At 44.1% G+C, this 20863-nt stretch overlaps 1 long non-coding RNA gene across 5 annotated transcripts in view; it reads left to right on the top strand.

The window, feature by feature from the left end:
* The first annotated feature begins 7105 nt into the window (after nt 1-7105).
* The window catches only part of LOC102550082 (uncharacterized), a 66735-nt gene continuing 52977 nt past the window's right edge, over nt 7106-20863 (top strand). For 4 of the 5 annotated variants that reach the window (XR_010066037.1, XR_010066038.1, XR_010066040.1 and 1 more), the window contains exons 1-3: nt 7106-16505; nt 17200-17455; nt 20185-20338. This is a non-coding gene — a long non-coding RNA (uncharacterized LOC102550082). The remainder of the gene's footprint in view (nt 16506-17199; nt 17456-20184; nt 20339-20863) is intronic. The other variant, XR_010066039.1, reaches the window with a different exon arrangement.

Below are 20863 nucleotides of genomic sequence, written 5' to 3' on the forward strand. Positions count from 1 at the left end.
ATGGACAAAGAAAATGTGGCCTACATACACAGTGGAGTGTTGACCTACCACTAAGATGAGAAAATTGCATCATATATTGGGAGGGCTGTAACTGGGGATCTTCATATTATGGAAAACAAAACAGACTCAGAAAGATAAATCCTGTATATATTTCCTGTCATGTGTAATTCTAGATTTTATAGAGAGATATAAAGTCATTTATATATGTGGATTGAGAATAGAATGAAGGACAGTGGGGAAGGTGAGAATATATGGAAGAAGTGAGGGTGAGTATGGAAAAACTATACGGTATATGTAAAAGAAATGATCTTTTCCAAATCCATTGCATTCAATGAATACAGAGCACTTTAAGAAGAAAAAATGTCAGAGGGAGTAATCTGTAAAGGATGTGCACTCCACCCATTGTGCTAAGGACATTAAGAACTTTGGTGGTTTGTTAGTCGATTGACTGCCACAGAGACGTGCTGAAGCCTCTGAACTCCTTTTCAGAAAGATAACAGCAACAACAAAAACAACAACAAAAAGCTCACTACATAAAATAGGACAGTGGGATTTTTGAGCTGAACAAAGAAACAAAGTAAGTTAGACTGTGTGAGAGCAAGGACAACATGTGTCTTCAAATTATGAACAGACCGTTGCTGTAATAAAAGATGTGGTTGGAGACAGGCTCAACAAGGTCTAGGGATGAGCACTTTAAATCCAAAATAGCACCAAGCCTGGATGGCATTTTGAGATGGCTTCTTTGAGTGTCATACAAGGTGACATTTGATAAGTGACTGGTTGGTCATGCATTGATTATGTGCATGGGTAAAGAAAAAGATTATAGTTGTTCATGTTCACAGAACCTCTGGTTTTCTTCATGATCCCTGTGGTGATGGCTGACACAGGTGAAAATCTCGAAGTTAACTCGTGGATGTCTTGCTCTTCTTGTGGCAGATGCACCTGAGTGCTGAGCAGAGCTGCTTCCTCCTCAGAGCCTTCACACCCCTTGTTGCCTAGTGAGCAGGAAGTGAGAGTTCTTGCTCTACTTTCCCACTCCTTTGGCTCTAACAGGCACCCCTATTTTCTGTCCACATCCTCTTTTTGGAACTCTACTCATTCATTGCTTTTTGCACACTTGCTTGCTAGTTTTCTGTTGCTCTCTCCCCACCAAGCACGAAGCATGATGCAGAAGATCATCTGTTCACCTCATGCCTTGGTCACCTGTACAGGCTGGGTCCTGGGAAGTACTGTGCAAACATTGGTGAAAGACCAGAAATGCTCTTTTCTAAGTTGTGCTCAGCAATTGGCAGCTGAGTGTGTCTCTGTGTAAGAGACAGACTCTAGTCAGCTCACCTCGGTTGAGGTGAACCATTTGCAGTGTCATATGAATCACAGCCAGAACTTCCCTTCACCTTTGTTGCTGGAAAGTGGACCCTACTTTGCATCTGCTGTGCCAATGTGTCATCTTTGCCTGGTGAGGTCAATGTGCTCCTACTTCACAGTCTTTTCCTAACTTTATTCTTTTTGTTCTAACCATGATAGTTTTGTCTTTCATTTTGTTAAACTTACCTATTGTTTAAATTAACATATAAAATTATATGGACTTGTTTTGTAAAATGTTTTGAGATTCATGTATATTGCAGAATGGATAAACCAGTCAATTTCCAGATGCACTGCTATGATTTAGATCTTAAATGCATCTCAAAGGCTTGTGGGTTGAAGGCTCTTTTCAGTGTAAGATTTTGTGGGCACTCTCAGCGTGTATGTGCTTCCTGTCCCACAGTGTCCTGGGCTGCAAACTGACCTCATCCCACAGATCCTTGTGAGCAGAACGTGTGCCCGTGCTTCCCTCCACAGACAAGGTAATGATCAATTCCAGCCCAGACCTGAGGAATGGGAGGTGGCCAGGGCCTACCCAGAGAAGATGTACTTGGTAAAACAAACAAACAAACAAACAAACAAACAACAACACCAAACCAGAGTGGTTTTCTTTCTCAGAGGTGAAACTATGAGAAACCTCGTGCAGTTCCTTAAAGTGAAGCTTTTATACAATTTATCATGGCATCACTGTGGGAAGATCGCTCCCGGTCAGGCAAAAAGTTGCTTTGGCCTGACAATTGACATCCACAGTGACATGCTTTCCTTTGCAAACACACAAATTTTCTCTCTCAGGAGGAAAAGGAGATGTGTTTGTTCCTTGCTTAGCACTTCATTCCACTCTGAACGGCTTTGTGCTGCCAGGGGCATACATTCCCACATGTCCATAGTGGTTTTGAATTCCTTGCATACTTTGGGGTCTCCAGGTCTTCTGAGAACCCCACTCCTACTCTTATCTCTGAAGTGCAATGCTATTCATTCTATCAGAAGGGTTTGAGAACAGGCCTCACTGAGCCTCTGATTCATCTTTAACTTGGCCCAGATTAAGAGTGAATCAAAGTGACTATGAACACATCTACCCTACTTTAAAGGGACACTCATTGTAAGTTACAGAACTACTTTGATTTCACAAAAACCCATTACATTTACACCTGATAGACATGACGTAGTGCCGCTATAGTCAACCCCTACTGAGAAAGGGATGTGTTCATTCAACCTCGCCTGGGAGAAGGGATAGCAGCTGTTATGAGTACTGGTCCTAACCTCCAAGGAGAAGGGACAGTTGCTGGCCTGAGTGCCAGCTCTGACACTGAAGTTGCATGCTAAGTCACAAGCATCTCTACGGTCTTCAGAACCACCTGGTAAGAGACAGGCATCAGTGTGGGAAGTACAATGTGTACACCTCTTGGGTCTTTTCTTTTTGGCCTGGTGCCTAAGTAGCCAGCAGCACTTTGAGGGTTCACTGATACCCCATTACTAGAGCAGTGTGGGACACAGTGGGTGGTGAGCTTAGGCCAGGAGAGAAAGAGGTCACAGTTCTGCCATGTAGCACTCTGTGGGAACTTTATCTTCTACAGAAGATGGTGAGAGATAAACTGTGTCTTAAACTTTGAGAAAAAGTGATTCACAGCCCACAGCCCAAGGAAGGTGAGGAGAGGTAATTATCAGGTTTATACATAAAGAAGTGCTGGGGCTGGGAGATGGATAAGAAATCATCTCATTCAACTTACTCAATACAAGAGACACATCATTTTCAGCACAGGCAGCATGCACCACCTTCTCCCAGCAAGGCACTTTTGACATGTGTTGAGCATACTAGGAACAGGGACTAAGGGAGCCCATACTGATGCCATGTCCTGGATCCAGACCACGGATGGGGATCCAGAGCAGAGGGGAACTTCTCCCTTAGAGGAGCAAAAAATTTCCTGTGGCCAGTGATGCAGATGGAGAGGACTATAGACAGCTGTGTCAGCAGCTGGGCCTGAGGGCATCTTGACAGCACTGGTGTTACTGCATCCCTGGGCCCTTCCACATAAAACCAGGGCCATAGCATCTAGCAGTGAAGCCCACTGCAGGTGACCCAGCAAACACCCCTCAAATGCTCAGAATATTCACCCAGTATTCACATGCACATACCCATATTAGTGGCTATGTAGGTACTCAGATTCTAAAACCAGAAAGGCCTGAGTCAATATATGTGTTATTGTACCTTCCCATAACTTAGCAGCTTCCTTATTTAAAAAAACATGGAAATATAATCTCATGTTCAATACTTACACAGTAGATAGTTCATACAAGACACTTAGTAGAATATCTGGAATTTTTTTTTCTTTTTTTTTTTTTATTAACTTGAGTATTTCTTTTTTTTTTTTTATTAACTTGAGTATTTCTTATATACATTTCGAGTGTTATTCCCTTTCCCGGTTTCCGGGCAAACATCCCCCTCCCCCCTCCCCTTCCTTATGGGTGTTCCCCTCCCAACCCTCCCACCATTGCCGCCCTCCCCCCATAGACTAGTTCACTGTGGGTTCAGTCTTAGCAGGACCCAGGGCTTCCCCTTCCACTGGTGCTCTTACTAGGATATTCATTGCTGCCTATGGGGTCAGAGTCCAGGGTCAGTCCATGTATAGTCTTTAGGTAGTGGCTTAGTCCCTGGAAGCTCTGGTTGCTTGGCATTGTTGTACTTTTGGGGTCTCGAGCCCCATATCTGGAATTTTTTATTGAGAAAATGTTGGTTGTCATCAAATAAACAGTGCACGGTGTAAATAGCTGTATAAAGCAGAAACCCAGTCTTGGACAGGAGTAAACGATTTAACACAAATTCATGTTGGTATATGTTACCAATTCCAAGGCACAGTCACCTCTGGCAGCTGGTCTCACTTCATTCAATAGTCTGAGTCAAGTATTTCTACAAAATCTAAAGCTGAATACCAGACAAAATATAAACACTGGGCCAGAAGAGAGGCACACTCTCAGAGACTCTAGGCAGAGGAGATCACAACAGGAGGAGTGTGGCAGCTGCAGTTTTGTTCCATGAATGTCTTCTGTTCCCTCTTTTCTGAAGGACGGGTGTGAGGGGAGTGAGGAGGCAAAGCACTGATAAGTTATGGCTTTCTGAAGAGATCCATGTTTTCCTACTGTGTCTGTGGTGCCAGGACAGAGAGGTCCACATACATGAACCAACTTGGCAAGAAGTCCATGGGTTCTCTGTAACAGAGCTAACTCCAGTGCCACCTATTCTCAGGGCCTGGACAGTCTAGTATGTTTCTGGGGCCAGCTTTGCCCTCATTGGCCCCCTTGAGGGCCATCAGCAACTACATGAGTAGAACTGATCTCTAGAACATTTTGCTTGCTTGCTTGCTTGCTTGCTTGTTTGTTTGTTTAGAACAAAGGCATGTGTGTCTATGAGAATTCAAGACAACTTGGGAAAAGCTTTAAAACAATACGCATCACTATGGCACTCACCAATCAGAGCAAATAGATTTAAAGGTGTCATTTGTTACTCTGGGAGCATGCCTGGGGTATAGGCTTCCTCCAGTGGCCACACCATAGGCTAGGATATGGGGCATTCTGTGGGTCCTCCCTTGGTTCCTTTTATCTTTTCTCACTGGAAGGGATCCTGGTTTAGAAATGACTGTTGGAAAACATACTACAAAGGATTCTGGTTTCAACAACATGAGCTTTTCCACCAAAGCATCATCCCATGCTAGGTATGTCTCCACAAAATACCTCTAGAAAGACTGCCTGCACCTTGTGCTTCCTTATGCAGTCTTGCAGATAATACACCGCAAAGAGCAGGCAATCCATCTTCCCTTTTTTCCTCTTAGAGTGTACATCACAGTGCCCTCTGGTGACTCCATGTCCTTCTGTTTGCTGTAGACGATCACTTTGGCATGTGACTGTCACATTTTAATGCGTAGGTAAGACTCCTACTGAGCAGTTTTCATTTTATGAAATATTTGAATCCCTCTTTTCCTTCAAGCCTAAGATGGTGAAATTTGTTGACCCAGGACTGAGAAGCAGAAGGAAGGGGTGCCCTGGGCCATTGTGGTTACATTTGATAGAGAGCAAGGACCCATGACCTGTTCAGTTTTGTCAGTGGACATTCTAGTTCATCCAAGCACCTAAGACAGTTCAACCAGAAGTCTTCATGTGGCTGTCACCATCAGACATTGTGTGTCCTCACCTGCTCCACCTACAGCTACTGCTGTTGGTCTGCAGAGTCTGAACTTTTGGATACACAATTTTCAAACCATAGGCAAACAATGCTTTTCATTGCAATATTTTTCTTCCAGAGTCCACATGGTCCTTGGATACAGGATGGAAATATCAAGGGCTTCCTCCATAATTATGATTAAACAAAAATGGTAGAGTGGGAAACAAAGACTTGGGTTCCCAGCTCAGCATCTGTTCTGCCCAGTGGCCTTGGGCAATCCTTCTCTTGGGACCTAATGCTTCTCCTCCTTTGAAGAGAGATACCATCGCTTTAGCCAATTCAAGCATCTGCGAGTTAAAAGCTGCCTCTTGAACCTGTGGTCCTTTAAAATTTACGGAGGAACATGCTACATCAGGCTCAACGAGCTTGGCCTCACATAAAGTCAATACTTGTCTCAGAGCAAACACAGTTCTCGAATACAAGGTCAGACTGAAAGAATTCCAACCCCTGTCCTTCCCCCAACCTCTTGCCTCTCTTCAAAGACCTAAGTGGTGAGCCAGCTCCCTGTGCAGGTCAAATGAGTGTCATAGCAGACACTGGGGTTAATATTAAACTAAAAATTAGTAGATTAGATAACTGTTACATGCTTTTAGTGCCAATTAATTTAATGGCTGTTTTTCTTTTTTAAATTCTGCCTTTTACAAGGCAGGGAAATGTGGCATGCAGTTTCCTGTGGGGATTGTCAGGTGAGTCTGTTATGATGACTGCCACCAATTGAGTGGCTGACATGTGTAATCCCCTCAGACTCGGCTCCAGTGATGTCAGGCTGGAGACCTGGGAGTGGACTACTAAAGAACACATTGAACATGCCCCTTGTTGCAAGATTTATGCTGGCTTACACTGGGATCACAGTGCTGCAGTCGCATTTGTTTGAAAACGAAAGGATTACATGGTCTTTGTGAAATGGGGAATTTAGTTCTAGGGAGGGGCAGTGTGAAGGTGATTTATATCTGTTTATGTTCCCCTGAATCCTTTGATATGCCACCTTTTGTCACTAAAGCATTAGGACACTTTTAATTTCCTAAACAACCAAGATAAAATACACAAATAATTTATGTATAAAACTCCACTGTAGCTGTGTTTCCTAAACATGGGGATGGTGGGCTTCACCCTCAAATAAAAGAGAGGACAACTGGCTTTTCAACATGAGCCCATCATGAATCCCTATACTTTAAGGGTGCAGCAGCTACCTACCATGCCAGCCATTGGCTGGAGGTAATGTTCTCTCTCTCTCTCTGAGTTTTCGGTTCAGAGAAAAACTGTAAGGAATCAGTGTGCAGAAATATTTGCCCTGGGAGGAAGCTGGTTGGCTGGCCTCTCCCTGTGGTCCAATGGAGAGCACTGCAGTAACACAGCCTGGGACTCTCTCTCCTTCTTTTGTAGCACTGCCTTCAGCAAGCTGCCTCAAGGGACATGTACTCAAAGAGACGAGAAGTCAAGCTCCTTGTCTTCAGCCAGGGGGAGAGAGAGAGAGAGAGAGAGAGAGAGAGAGAGAGAGAGAGAGAGAGAGAGAGAGAGAGAGAGAGGGTCCTGGCCTTTATTCATAAAATACCTCGGAGTGAGCAGAGTCACCATGAGGAGCTAAGGATGCTGGGTGTCACTGTGGTGTCACAGACTCACAAGACACTTCCAAGTATCAGCCTAGGTCTGCAGGAATGGTCCCAGGAGTCATCCCTAGTGGAGACTCTGCAGCTCGGGTGAGGGGTCCCTGTGTAGAAAGCATCCCAGAGATACCCATCTTAGAGAGGGATACTTCCTTTGGAAAAGAAGGTTCATTACTGTGCCACCTGGGAATCAAAAATCCTGGAAAATGGATTCCACATTTTTATCCCACTATTAATTATGCATCAGGAACGGATGGCCTGGTGGAGCCAGCAGCACAATGAGTGAGTGTGAAAGCGCAGATCCTGTTTCTCAATTCTGGAAGGAGGCATGGGGACACATGAGTCCCACTTCAGCTTGCTCATTTCTGAGAGGGAGGGTGCTGGACAGCAGAGAAAGAGTGGGAACCATAGTGAATGCCTCTCTAACTCACAGTCAGGTTTGACTTTGCACCTCTCTTATTCCCAGATCTTCTGAACACTGTTCCTCCAACTGAGGAGAACCAGATCTCTCACCTGCACCCTACCTTGTTCACTTGTAGACCAATTGTTTGTCCTGATGGGGGGTGCAGATGTGGGGAAGTGAGGTCAGGAGAGGTAAACAGTCTCCCTTCCTCCCTCCCCTATTATGCACAAAAATACACATACTCTCACACATACACTTAAATGTGCAAGGACACAAAAAATGCACAGCAGACATACAAACAGATGTGTGTGCACAGACACATGCATGGGTGCCTGCATTAGCAGTTGGGTGTGCCGCTTTGTGTAGTTCTGACTTTTGCTATAACTAGCCAGTCTTTGCTCTTTTATCTTCCTAGCTGATCTGTGAATGAAATGGCAGAAAGTTTGGTTTGTTTTCTTTTTCTTTTACTCTAGTAATGTTGAGAAATGCCATTTATTTATAAAAGGAATTTTACTCCAAGCAATGGGAATAAGAAGCTAAGGGAAGTTCCAAGGGCGTCCCCCAGCTCCCATGGTGTCTACAAACTGCTGGGTTCTGGGGCCCGATCCTAGATACTACCAGTTTGAAGCTATTTTAACAAGCTTGCTTTGCCATTGGATATACTTTCGGTGGCTTTGGAGTGAGATCATCACAGTATGTTTTTAAACCCCTGAGCAGCTGCACTTGATCCCAACAAAGCTGCCTGGGCTACTGGCTGCTCCCTGAGCCTGAGTCCTAAGGAAGAAAAGTGCCCTTCCCCCTCTCTCCCATGAGAGCACAGGCTCAGCGCTGCCTGCTTGTTCGGCTGAAAGATGTTCATGAGTCAGACCTCTTCCCATTACCCTGTGTCTGTATTTCAGTTGGGGTTTACTGCGAGATTCCTTTGTAGGATTGCCGTGCAGAGATAGCCTTTTCCTTCCTGTCCTTGTGAAAACCAGTCAAAAGCGGCAAGAAGAATGAGAATAAAAATGCAAATGCTGTCTTTATAACAAAATCGGAGACATCTGTAAGTCTGAAACACAATATAGGAGGGAAGGCTGCCAAGGAGGGAGAGGGCCAAGAAAGCCCAGGAGGGCTGGGAGGACACCGCAGCTGCAGACTCAGTGACCCAGCCCCAGGGAAAAGCAGTCACTGTGTAAGGAAAGAGGCAAGAAGATGATTGGGCTGGGAGCAGGTGTCCTGAGGCAGCCTGCCCCAGAGCCCCAGGAAACAGAGGATGCAGGGATGAGATGGGGAATTATATAGTAATTGATACTTCTAAATAAGAAGAAGTGGGGTGTTGCAAGACAGGGCACGGAAAAATTCTGCACAGATCAGCAGCTCTGATTGGTTGAAGCCAAATTAATGTAAATGAGCTTATTTACATGGGTAACCTGAAGGAACAGGACAGCTCCTCTGTTTACCCTATGGCCTTGGACTTAATGCCACATGTGTTTTACCAAGTCATACACAGAAAGAATCTTCTTATTCAGTGATCAGTTGGGATTTAAGAGGTGTTGTTTAAGATACCAAAAGAAAGTTCATTGAATTCACAGGATGAACAGATTTGAAAAATACTGCCAAGAGGAAAAACACTGTGACCACATATTTCACTATAAACATTTAAGAATCTTGAAGCAGCTTCCTTTACAGAACAAGACAGGAGAGCTCAAGACAGAGGAGCTCATGAACAATTCAGTCAGATGAAATCAGCTGTAGCTGTGAGGCCTCAGGAACTGTCACGAGCAGTTCATGCTGGAAGCCCCAGAGAAGACAGACTCACAGAAGCACTAAAAGTACCAGCCTGTTATGACGTAAATTAAACGTACAATTCAAGAAAGTGCTCTAAAATTAAAGGGGCTGAAACTATAGTGTTAAGTGTCCCTGGGTGGAGGGCACTTATGCTTTTTCCTGAGGGGAGGCATAGAGGGGTGGATCTGGAAAAAGAGGAGAATAGGGAGAAGAGACTGGGAGAAGAAGGGGAACTATAGTCAGGATATAACATATGAGATAATAATAAAGCTGCTGCTGATAATAATAATAATAATAATAATAATAATAATAATAATAATAATAATGTAAAGACTGGTGTGGGACCGTATGGAAGGGGCTCTCTGAGTGTTATTGCACTTCAGTGCAGAGGAGAGATGTCTCAAGGTCCATGGGTCAAGTTGACACCAACCAAGGCACACATCTAGCTAGTCAAGTCAGTGACATGACGCCCACATGTCTCTCAAGAAACAAAGAGTGACAAAAGTCATTTCAAGACTGTGTCCATTTTACAACACAGGTGATAGTAACACTGCTCACTGAGTGTTGGGCTATGTGGTCTTCTCTTGGAATTGGATGGCTACAGCTGTTTCTACAGGGAAACCTGGCAGAGGTATATAGCCAAGGATGGCCCTAACGCCTGATTTTCTTGTCCCTGAATTAGTACAGTGACAGGTTTTGCACAGGTAATTCAAGTTTAAAGTTCAGAGGATGGGATTATTGCCCGATAGTGCTTCAAGTCTTCCCAGAGGAAGGAGGAGCGCTCCAGTCCTGTGCACAGCAGGTCATGTTGTGCACAGCAGGTCATGTGAACACACAGAAAGGCCGTGCACTCGTACACGCTGATGAAAGACTTCCAGGTAAGTTCTGTGCGCTGGTACCTTCACCTTAGACCTCCTCTCTCTTCCTTTCTTTTATTTTTGTTAACACCATTTAGCCCATGGGATTTTGTACCACAGCTTGAGTTAAGACATACTTTTGAGACATATCTTCCCCTGGTTTTAAGCAGAAAACCAACATGAACAGTAAGTAGTGTGTGAGGTTTGCCATAGTTTGTATAAAGGAGGAATACATACTTATCAGACTGCTCACATATAAGGAAGCAGTCTCTTGAATAATCAGTATTTACCTACCTAACATCTTTTTAATTTTTTTATTATTTTTTTATTATTATTAACTTGAGTATTTCTTATATACATTTCGAGTGTTATTCCCTTTCCCGGTTTCCGGGCAAACATCCCCCTCCCCCCTCCCCTTCCTTATGGGTGTTCTCCTCCCCATCCTCCCCCCATTGCCACCCTCCCCCCAACAATCACGTTCACTGGGGGTTCAGTCTAAGCAGGACCCAGGGCTTCCCCTTCCACTGGTGCTCTTACTAGGATATTCATTGCTACCTATGGGGTCAGAGTCCAGGGTCAGTCCATGTATAGTCTTTAGGTAGTGGCTTAGTCCCTGGAAGCTCTGGTAGCTTGGCATTGTTGTACATATGGGGTCTCGAGCCCCTTCAAGCTCTTCCAGTTCTTTCTCTGATTCCTTCAACGGGGGTCCTATTCTCAGCTCAGTGGTTTGCTGCTGGCATTCGCCACTGTATTAGCTGTATTCTGGCTGTGTCTCTCAGGAGCGATCTACATCCGGCTCCTGTCGGCCTGCACTTCTTTGCTTCATCCATCTTATCTAATTGGATGGCTGTATATGTATGGGTTACATGTGGGGCAGGCTCTGAATGGGTGTTCCTTCTGTGTCTGTTTTAATCTTTGCTTCTCTGTTCCCTGTCAAGGGTATTCTTGTTCCCCTTTTAAAGAAGGAGTGAAACATTCACATTTTGATCATCCGTCTTGAGTTTCATTTGTTCTAGGCATCTAGGGTAATTCAAGCATTTGGGCTAATAGCCACTTATCAATGAGTGCATACCATGTGTGTTTTTCTGTGATTGGATTACCTCACTCAGGATGATATTTTCCAGTTCCAACCATTTGCCTACGAATTTCATAAAGTCATTGTTTTTGATAGCTGAGTAATATTCCATTGTATAGATGTACCATATTTTCTGTATCCATTCCTCTGTTGAAGGGCATCTGGGTTCTTTCCAGCTTCTGGCTATTATAAATAAGGCTGCAATGAACATAGTGGAGCACGTGTCTTTTTTATATGTTGGGGCATCTTTTGGGTATATGCCCAAGAGAGGTATAGCTGGGTCCTCGGGTAGTTCAATGTCCAATTTTCTGAGGAACCTCCAGACTGATTTCCAGAGTGGTTGTACCAGTCTGCAATCCCACCAACAATGGAGGAGTGTTCCTCTTTCTCCGCATCCTTGCCAGCATCTGCTGTCACCTGAGTTTTTGATCTTAGCCATTCTCACTGGTGTGAGGTGAAATCTCAGGGTTGTTTTGATTTGCATTTCCCTTATGACTAAAGATGTTGAACATTTCTTTAGGTGTTTCTCAGCCATTCAGCATTCCTCAGCTGTGAATTCTTTGTTTAGCTCTGAACCCCATTTTTAATAGGGTTATTTGTCTCCCTGCGGTCTAACTTCTTGAGTTCTTTGTATATTTTGGATATAAGGCCTCTATCTGTTGTAGGATTGGTAAAGATCTTTTCCCAATCTGTTGGTTGCTGTTTTGTCCTAACCACAGTGTCCTTTGCCTTACAGAAGCTTTGCAGTTTTATGAGATCCCATTTGTCAATTCTTGATCTTAGAGCATAAGCCATTGGTGTTTTGTTCAGGAAATTTTTCCCAGTGCCCAGGTGTTCCAGATGCTTCCCTAGTTTTTCTTCTCTTAGTTTGATTGTATCTGGTTTGATGTGGAGGTCCTTGATCCACTTGGACTTAAGCTTTGTACAGCCTACCTAACATCTTTTATCTATCATGATCTCTCTACCTATCTACCCTATCTATCACCTATCTCTCCATCCAGCCATTATCTAGCTATCATGTATCCATCATCCATCCATATCTATCTGTCGTGTATCAATCATTAATTCATCTATACATCCATCATCTATCATTGATCTATTACCTATTGATCTGTTATCTATCATCAATCTATTACAAATCTACTATGTCATCTACCCATTTTCTATCTATAATATATTTATGTATTAGTTAATTTTCAGTTGCTATGACAAAACTATGACTAAGGAAACTTAAGAAAAGTATAATCTGGGGTTCCTGGTTTAAGGTTCCCAGTTGCAGAGGGTCAGAATTCATAACCATTGTGGCAGGTAGCATAGCAGCAGGCAGGCATGGCCCTGGAGCAATAGGTAAGGGCTCACGTTTCAGTCCACAACCATAAGGCAGAGAGAGTTAACTGGGAATGGTATGGGAACCTCAAAGCCAACCTCCAGCAATACACCTCCTCCAATAAAACCACACCTTCTAATCCTCCCCAAACATTTCCAACAACTGAGGACCAAATATTCAAGTATGAGTGTTGTAGAAATTTTTAATCCCAATCCAGGGGTTTCTACCCAAGCTTGATCATTCAGTTCCCTGATAAAAGACACACACAACCTTTATATTTATAATAAGCCTTAAATAGACTGGGCAGGCATCTACCCTTTATGCTATTAGAATCTACTTTCCTATCAGTAACCCTGAATTATTACTTACTACGTTTCATCTGGGCTGCTCTTAACTCCAGTTGGACAGGCCTAAGGGCCACTTTCTTATGACTCACCACTTTCTTGTGACTCATGGCAGCTTCTCTCTCTTCCTTCCCCTTCTTCTCTCCTGTGGTTCTCCTCTGATCCCCAGTCCAGAAATTCTAAACCCCACCTACGTCTCTTCTCCCTAGCTATTGGCTGTGACATCTTTACTTAGCAATCAGAAATAACTCAGGGTCAAAGTCACATAGAGTCACTTGGGTCTACATGTGGTCTTTCTTGTCTTTAGGACAACCAGGTCTTGGGGGCCCAATATTAGCATTAGACTCCAAGTAGCATCATGCCAATCCATTACATATGAGCCTGTGAGTGACATTCTCATTTAAACCACTCTCTGTTTATCTGTCTGTCTATCATCAACATATTATCTGTGTATCCATTGCCTATCTACCTATCTACCTCTATATCATGGGGTGATTCTAGAAAAGGAGTTTTTCTCCCTTATATCTTTAGAACCTTTTGAGTTTGTACACATATCCATATATTATCTAAACAGCTTGGGAAATAATAGTAACAAATAATAAATCAGAGTACATCAAATTAAGAAAGCTTGAAAAGTAAAGAGACATCCTACAGAATGAGATATTCTACTAGTCATCAGATAGGGATGGATACCCAGAATATGCAAAGAACTCAAGAAGTTGAACTTCACATGAACAAGTGATAGCCAAGTCAGTAATGGTCAAACAGTGGCCAAATGAGCTAAACAGACAGTTCTCAGAAGTACAGTTAACCAATGCAAACTGAAAAACATCTGAAGCTATCAGGGAAACACTAGGAGGAATGACCATCATCAAGGAAATAAGAAACAGTAAATGCTTGGAACCCAGGGAAAAGGAGTTTTATATATGCTGAGGGATGTAAATTAGTCTACTTTCTATGGAGATCAGTATGCCCATCCTCTAAGAAATTAACATGGACCTAGCTATACCACTCCTGGGTCTATACTCAAAAGAATCTAAGTCAGCACACTACAGAGATACTGCATGTCTGTGTTTGTAGAAATTATAGTACCCAGGTTATAGAATCAGCCTGGATGCTTATCAATGGATAAATGGGTAAAAGGGGTGGGGAGGTTGTTCGTCCATAAAGAAGAATGAAATTATGTCATTTGCAGGAAAATTCAGGGGCCTGGAGATCACTGGAGGAGAGTAAGAAAGACGGATATGGTGAAAGTATGTGTGCATGTATGGAAATGTCAAAGTGAAGCCCATTATTCTGTATACTTCATATGTGCTGAAGAAAACATTTAAAAGATTTTATTATGTATATTTGTGTGTCTGTGTTACAGGGTTGGGATGGGAGGGTGTGTGCCATAGCACACATGAGGTGGTCAAAGGACAAGGTATAGGAGAGTTCTTTCAAATGCTGGTCCTAGGGATTGAACTCAGGTCATCAAGTTTAGTAGCAAATTCCTTTACCTGCTAGTAATCTCTACAGCGCTTGCAATAAGAATATTTTAAATGAATGTTGGCAGTCTGGTGATCCCTGAACTTAGATGTAGTGAAGTTTGCTCATAGAATCCAGACATCAATGGCTTTGCAATAACTCTGCGACTCATGTTTACATGGGATTGCCACCTACGATCCTTATGTGGCCCAGCTCCAGGATTTAACTTACTCACTTCCCTTTTTTCCATATCAAAGCACAAATTGAGCTTTGATAGTTTGGGCACCACTGTTTCAGGGGCTACTGGTTGGGGCTCCAGTTGCTGGGCTGATGGACTTTACGTCTTTATGAAGATGGTGGGTACTGGATGAAGCAGATGGTAGAGGTGGTCCTGGAAACTTACCACATCTCCAAATACCAGATGTTAACATCTCTTTATAACTTCTTTCATAACCTCTCAACCATACTCCTGCTTCCTACATATTACCATAAAAGCACTGTGTACTTTGTCCTAGGAAGTGAGGAAGCTCAGCTCACAGCTCTGAGGCTATGCTATCCTTTCCTGTTTGCATAAGCAACTCGCTAACCTTCCTGATTCACTGAGCAGGTCCTTTCACATTGTCTCTGTAAACCTGAACTCTCAATGCCTTACACTGCCTTTGAGGCAAGCTTGCCCTGGCTTCATGCAGATGAACCTCAGAAGCCCAGTCCAGATGCTCCTCTTCCTCTCAGTGACCTCTGCCTTAGGCTACACTGCCAGCATGTCCCTGTCTTCTATTAGGAGAGTCACATTTTATGCCTTCTTTCCAAGATCACTTAAGCTGCATTTTCTCTTCTACATCTTTTCAACAACTTCAGCCAAGTCTAATCTCTCCTTTTTCGAATTCCTATTCATGACAATTGCTCTTCAGATTCTTCTGATTTGCACGACTTGATCCCCTGCTAAGTGATGAGCTCCTTTAGTCCCCCTTTCTAATGTATTCCACATGGCCTCTGTGATAAAGCTGGATGCCGTGGAGGCTCAGTGGCTGTCTTATTAGCTAATTGCCAGGCACCCTTAGAGAATAATTCACAGGGTTTACCACATGCCAGGAGCCTGCTTCTCTGCAGCACTGTGGTAGTGTAATCTCTGTCTGTGCTCAATGGTTTCCCTTGTGTTTGATATTGTGTGAACACACTGATAGTGTATGTTCTCCCAACTGCCATGGTTTCTCTACTTTGGAGGTCTCCAGGTTAAAGCATGGGTATTGTAACAAGGACAGAAACAAGCAGTGTAGACCTGTAATGTAGACATGTAGTTGCTCTACAAGTGAAAGCAGATAGAAGAGGTTTTCAGCCCCTGGCAAGAGGATGCGTTGTGTCTCTTAGAAGTGTGATCCTGAGCAAGGAGGAGCTATAGGCCTGAAAGGTTTTTTGCCTTCTGAAGCTTCCTAGCCCTTGTCCTTAAGAAACTTGCCTCTTGGCTGTGTCTCTACCCAAGACTAGGTCATTCCAAGACTTGGGCCAGGCTTCACCAACAGATGGATGGCAGAGAGAAGAGTCTGGCCATGGGGACGGTCACCTAGCACCTATACAGTCCTCCTGACGTCCCCTCCCTTCTGTGCAGCAGTCCTATGTGGGTATACTCAGGAGGGAGTGAAGAGAAGAGGAGACCTTTGAAAAAGCAAGGGATTTACTACCTTTCCCTGATGTCAGCACAGCTGGACCCTTAAGTATATGAGAGTCATGTCTCCATGGATGTGCTATCTTTTTCTATTTGCAGGCACCTCTAATGACTCTGGTTAGTTTAGTTATGTAAGTTCATGCTTTCTCTGTCACTATCACCCACAATATTCATTTTCCTGTCACCAACCAGCCTCCCCATGGGTCCTTGCTAAAGTTACCCAAGCATCTAAGGACTATGCCTCCCTTCTGCTTCCTGCCTCATGTTTCTAGAAGCATGGAATACCTGAGGACACATCCTGCATTTTCAGATCAGTCTTCACTTTCCAGCTGCATGGTCGTAAACAGTCCTTGATGTGGTTGAACTGCTGTGGATATGTATGAATTCCCAGTAAAACTGCCATCAGTTTGATTGTCTCAGGTAAGCTAGGCCTTTGAGCGCATTTCTTAAATTGTCTTTGAATCAGTAGACCCATTCTTTACTTTGAAGTTACAACTAATGTCCAACTTGGGGAGCACCACATGGCCTTCTTCTCTTCTCTTCTCTTCTCTTCTCTTCTCTTCTCTTCTCTTCTCTTCTCTTCTCTTCTCTTCTCTTCTCTTCTCTTCTCTTCTCCCCTCCCCTCCCCTCCCCTCCCCTCCTCTTCCCTCTGTCCCCTCCTCTTCTTACCCTTCCCTCCCTTCTCTTTCTCTCTTCAACCTCCCCTCCTCTTCCCTTCCCTTCTCCTTCATTTGCTACTCAACTGCTTCATCTTCCCAGCTATGAATGAGAATTCTATCCCTCCTAAGGGTACATTAAATAACAATAGCATACTGTGCCCCCAAAGGCAACAATGGCAATTAGAAGGCTTGGATTTTCATTAAAACCTTTATTGACTGGCTGATGGTCTTGGATAAATCATCTAAATCTCTTGGACTTTTTTCTCCATATTAAACATAGAGGAAATGGAAGCAGATGAGCAAATGCTAAAGACAGATGGAGAATCTCAGGGAGGCCCTCCCCTTCTTCTTCCTCCATTCCTCTTTCCATCCCCATCCCCTTGCTAGGTAAGTACTCTGCTACTGAGCCACATCCCCAGCCTGAAATGTATCTTAAGCTTTTCAATTTCCACCAGTTACAGTGAACAGTAAAAATGAACCAGATGCCGGGAGAAGCAACAATGGAATTGCTGAAGAATTTGGGAGAAATATCCCCAAACCCAACATTGGCAAAATGAAGACTTCTGTTCAATGGAGTTTTTGTTTAGTGAGCATCCTTCATGTGCCCAGAACTCTGAAAGTCTGGAGAAGGGTGGAAAGTCGGTGTGAGCTCAAACAGATAGGTACTACTACCTCAGAGATGTGTGTCCACCACTTACAGAACATCCCCAGGTCTGTACTGCAGCCAAGGCCCAAGGGTAGCTTCTTGCCTTTGCTGAGGGTAGACAGTCATATGGAGAGCATCCAAGAAGAATATCCTGCTTGGTACTGATTACATATGGGAACAGAGGGACCCATGCCTAGGGAAAGTTGCGTTCCACAGGCTGAAGGCTCTATTCATTAACAGTTCCACTCACAATTAATTACTCAGAGTCATGGACCTGTGTATTGGAGAGGACACTTACTTCTGATATGAATGTTAGAAGCTGGACAGCAAGTGCTAGGGTGTATCATGCCTGAAGGAGAGGCCCTTCTGCTTTCCTAGTCTCCCTGGTACGTTGGAGATAAAGTCTAGCCACAATGGAATATTCATGGCTTCTTCAAGATCAATTGTCCTGAGTTCTCTGTGAGGAAGCATGGAATAAAAATGTAAAAAATGGAGTCAGAGATGGCACGCTCACCACTTACCAGCAGTCTTACTGTTTGTAAAGTTTCTGAAGGGGCATCTGGGAAAACAGGCTAGGGAGTTAGGTAGCAATGGGGGTGGGGTGGGGTGAAGGGTGGTCTATTTCACTGGTTGGTGTTAGAGTTGCATGTATGAAAGGGCTCTTCACATGTTAACCCTAGTGTCTGTGTAATGTACCTTTATGTACACAGTAAATACCAGGTCTTCCTCATGGAGACTCATGTCACCTCTACCTGTATATAGTCCCAAGGGAAGTGCATGCAGGGAAAGCCACTTACTACTAGGCACCTAGAGGCTGCCTGATACTCTCAGGGTATGATGCTACTGATCTTTGCAGGGTGACATGCCATCATGTGCATCAGCTTCAGATGAAGATATTGACAGTCCTGACTTGATTGGCAATGGTTCCAACAGGGTATTTCTGAACTCACATCCATGTCCCATCCCTGTTGCCAAGCAGTAGAGGGACCCTTGGGTCCCTGAAGCATTCTCTGCACTTCTGCTCCTGCACAGCTTGACTTCTACCACCCATTATGGGCCTAGGCCTCCCTTCCTGGGTCCATTCATGAGGCCTCTCCCAGGCCATACTCTGAAAAATGCATCATATGGTTCCAGGCAGGGCTACTCCCTTGTTCTGTGTCATGCTTTACCACCAAGCCTATATTCATAGTGGCCTGGGTGTCCCATATGGGAAAGGTACAAAAGTAGAACCATTATCTAACTGGACTCGCAGCAATGGCAGGGAAGGCTTTATTCTCCTCTTAAATGGAGGTGGGGAAAGAGCCAGTGCTTAGGTAGTAAGTGGAAGGGTGTAGGGTGGCAGGGTGGGATCTTCTTCCTGGGATTTCCTGGGAGACCTTGGCATGGATTGGCCTCCTTAGAGGTCCCCACCCTAAGATGAGCAGTAGGGCTCCTATCTCCATGAACTTGGCATCTCCCTCACACAGCAATTGATTGGAGCTCTCTCAGTGCAGGCACCATTGGGGACAGGATTTGAGCTACATTCTGGTCTTTTGATCTGAGTAGGGCCTATACTGGATGCAGCAGACTGTAAGGTTTCCAAGCGTTCAGGCCCCAGGGCCATCTTACCATTAGGATTTTCCCACTTGGAATTCCATGGCCTCTGGGATAAATGTCAGAGAATATTGCCTGGCAACAGAGCAGATACTGAATTACAAGACTCGGTGTGCTTAATTAATTACCAATGTAGTCATACAGTTCTAGACAAAATCGCCCCACTGTTCAATGTAGGATACAAAAGGATTCAGCTCCACTTTGCTGTTCTGAGCTCTCATTTGGGGGGGGACAAAGTAGAGCAGGAGAGGTAGGTCAGTGGAGCAATATTTTGGGAGTGCCATTGGGAGCAGTTTTTCCTTGTGGCTTTTTTTCTGTCTTTGCTGGTGGAAGGCCATCAGTGAGCTCCTTTAAGATTGTTTAGTGGTGCCTGAGATCATTCAGAAACTGGAGAAAAAGCACATATGCAAAAGGTTTCCATAGGAAACTGTAAAAAGAACAACTTGAATCTATATAGCTCATTAGATACCAGTGATTCTGAGCAAGGTGGCATCTCGGCACGTGGAGCTGCCATGAAAAGATTGGAGACGGTTGTCTGCAGACTTGACAGTAGCCCAGTTATCAAGGCAAACAGTTTGACTATCTTAGAAGAGCAGTGAAGACTTTGGGCAGAAAACACTTTGAGTGTTTTCATACGTGAGTGACACCATGTATCCAGGTTTGCTTAGGAGGAGAGCATACTCTGGGTGGAAGGGTGAGGCTGGGGGCGAGGTGTAAACATGCTTTATAAGGAATGCTCCAGGCATGGGCTTTATTCCCTGTTTTCCCTGGCCTGTTCCCTTAATAACTCTTAAAGAGAGTCTCATAAAAGAGGCTTCTTGTCCAAAGCTCTGTTATCATGAAACTTGCCATTGTGATATTTAGAGATGTTCTTTCTACAGTTCTATATGTTTAATTAGTAGATATGGAATTTATTAATAATAGGATAGGAATAATGACACTTGTGTCCCATCATGGTCAACACTTTGAGTCAGGACAAAAGACAAGTCAGCAAGGGAACAGAAGAGAATAGTTCTCTTTGGTCTCAAGGCTCCAGCTGAAAAAGCCTCTACTGAGGTCAGGATAGGCTGAAAGATGATGCAGGGATTCCCCAGCTGGAGCTGCAGCCCCGCGATCTGCATTTTCTACCAGGGAATCCTGATGGGCCTGACACCAGCTCCAGGATGAATCTTTTCCCTGATGTGCTCTGACACCTTTGCAGCTGCTGTGCCACTTCTCTGGCTGACATCTCTCCAAGCAACATGACAGCCCATCCAAGCAGTGAAACATTATGAGAAGACTGGATCCTCATTGACTACTATCCCCATGAGGCTGAAGATACATTAGGCTGGCCTAGCCATGGCCCCTAGTTAGTGGTATGTGTATATGGTGTGTGTGTGTGTGTGTGTGTGTGTGTGTGTGTGTGTGTGTGTAGTGTGTATATGTGTGTAGTGTAAGTGTGTGCATGTGTGTGGTATGTTTGTGGTGTATATATGTGTGTAGTGTGTATGTTTGTATGTATGTATGTATGTATGTATGTATGTATGTATGTATGTTTTGTGTGTCTCCTATAAAGTTATTTTCTCTTTCTCCAGAGCGAGTTGACTCATGTCAGGAACCTAGTTCCTAGGTCTTCCATGTAGGGACAGGAACTGGAGGACAAGAGACAGATAGGGCTTCTCCCTGAGTCTGAGTGATCCTCTCTGCCTCTGCCTCTGCCTCCCAAAGTTCTCCCTTCTGTGGATAAATGGCCCTTGCTGGCCTCTGGAGCTGCATCTTGTTTCTAGTGACCCCAGCATTCATGCTCCCTCCTGACTTGGTCTGAACAATTGCTGGGTCGAGGTCCACTATAATGTGATATTTTCAAGTAGAAAACAGAATCTTGTCACTGTGCCTAACAT

This window comes from Rattus norvegicus, chromosome 4 (genome assembly GCF_036323735.1).
Source record: "Rattus norvegicus strain BN/NHsdMcwi chromosome 4, GRCr8, whole genome shotgun sequence".
Taxonomy (NCBI): domain Eukaryota; kingdom Metazoa; phylum Chordata; class Mammalia; order Rodentia; family Muridae; genus Rattus; species Rattus norvegicus.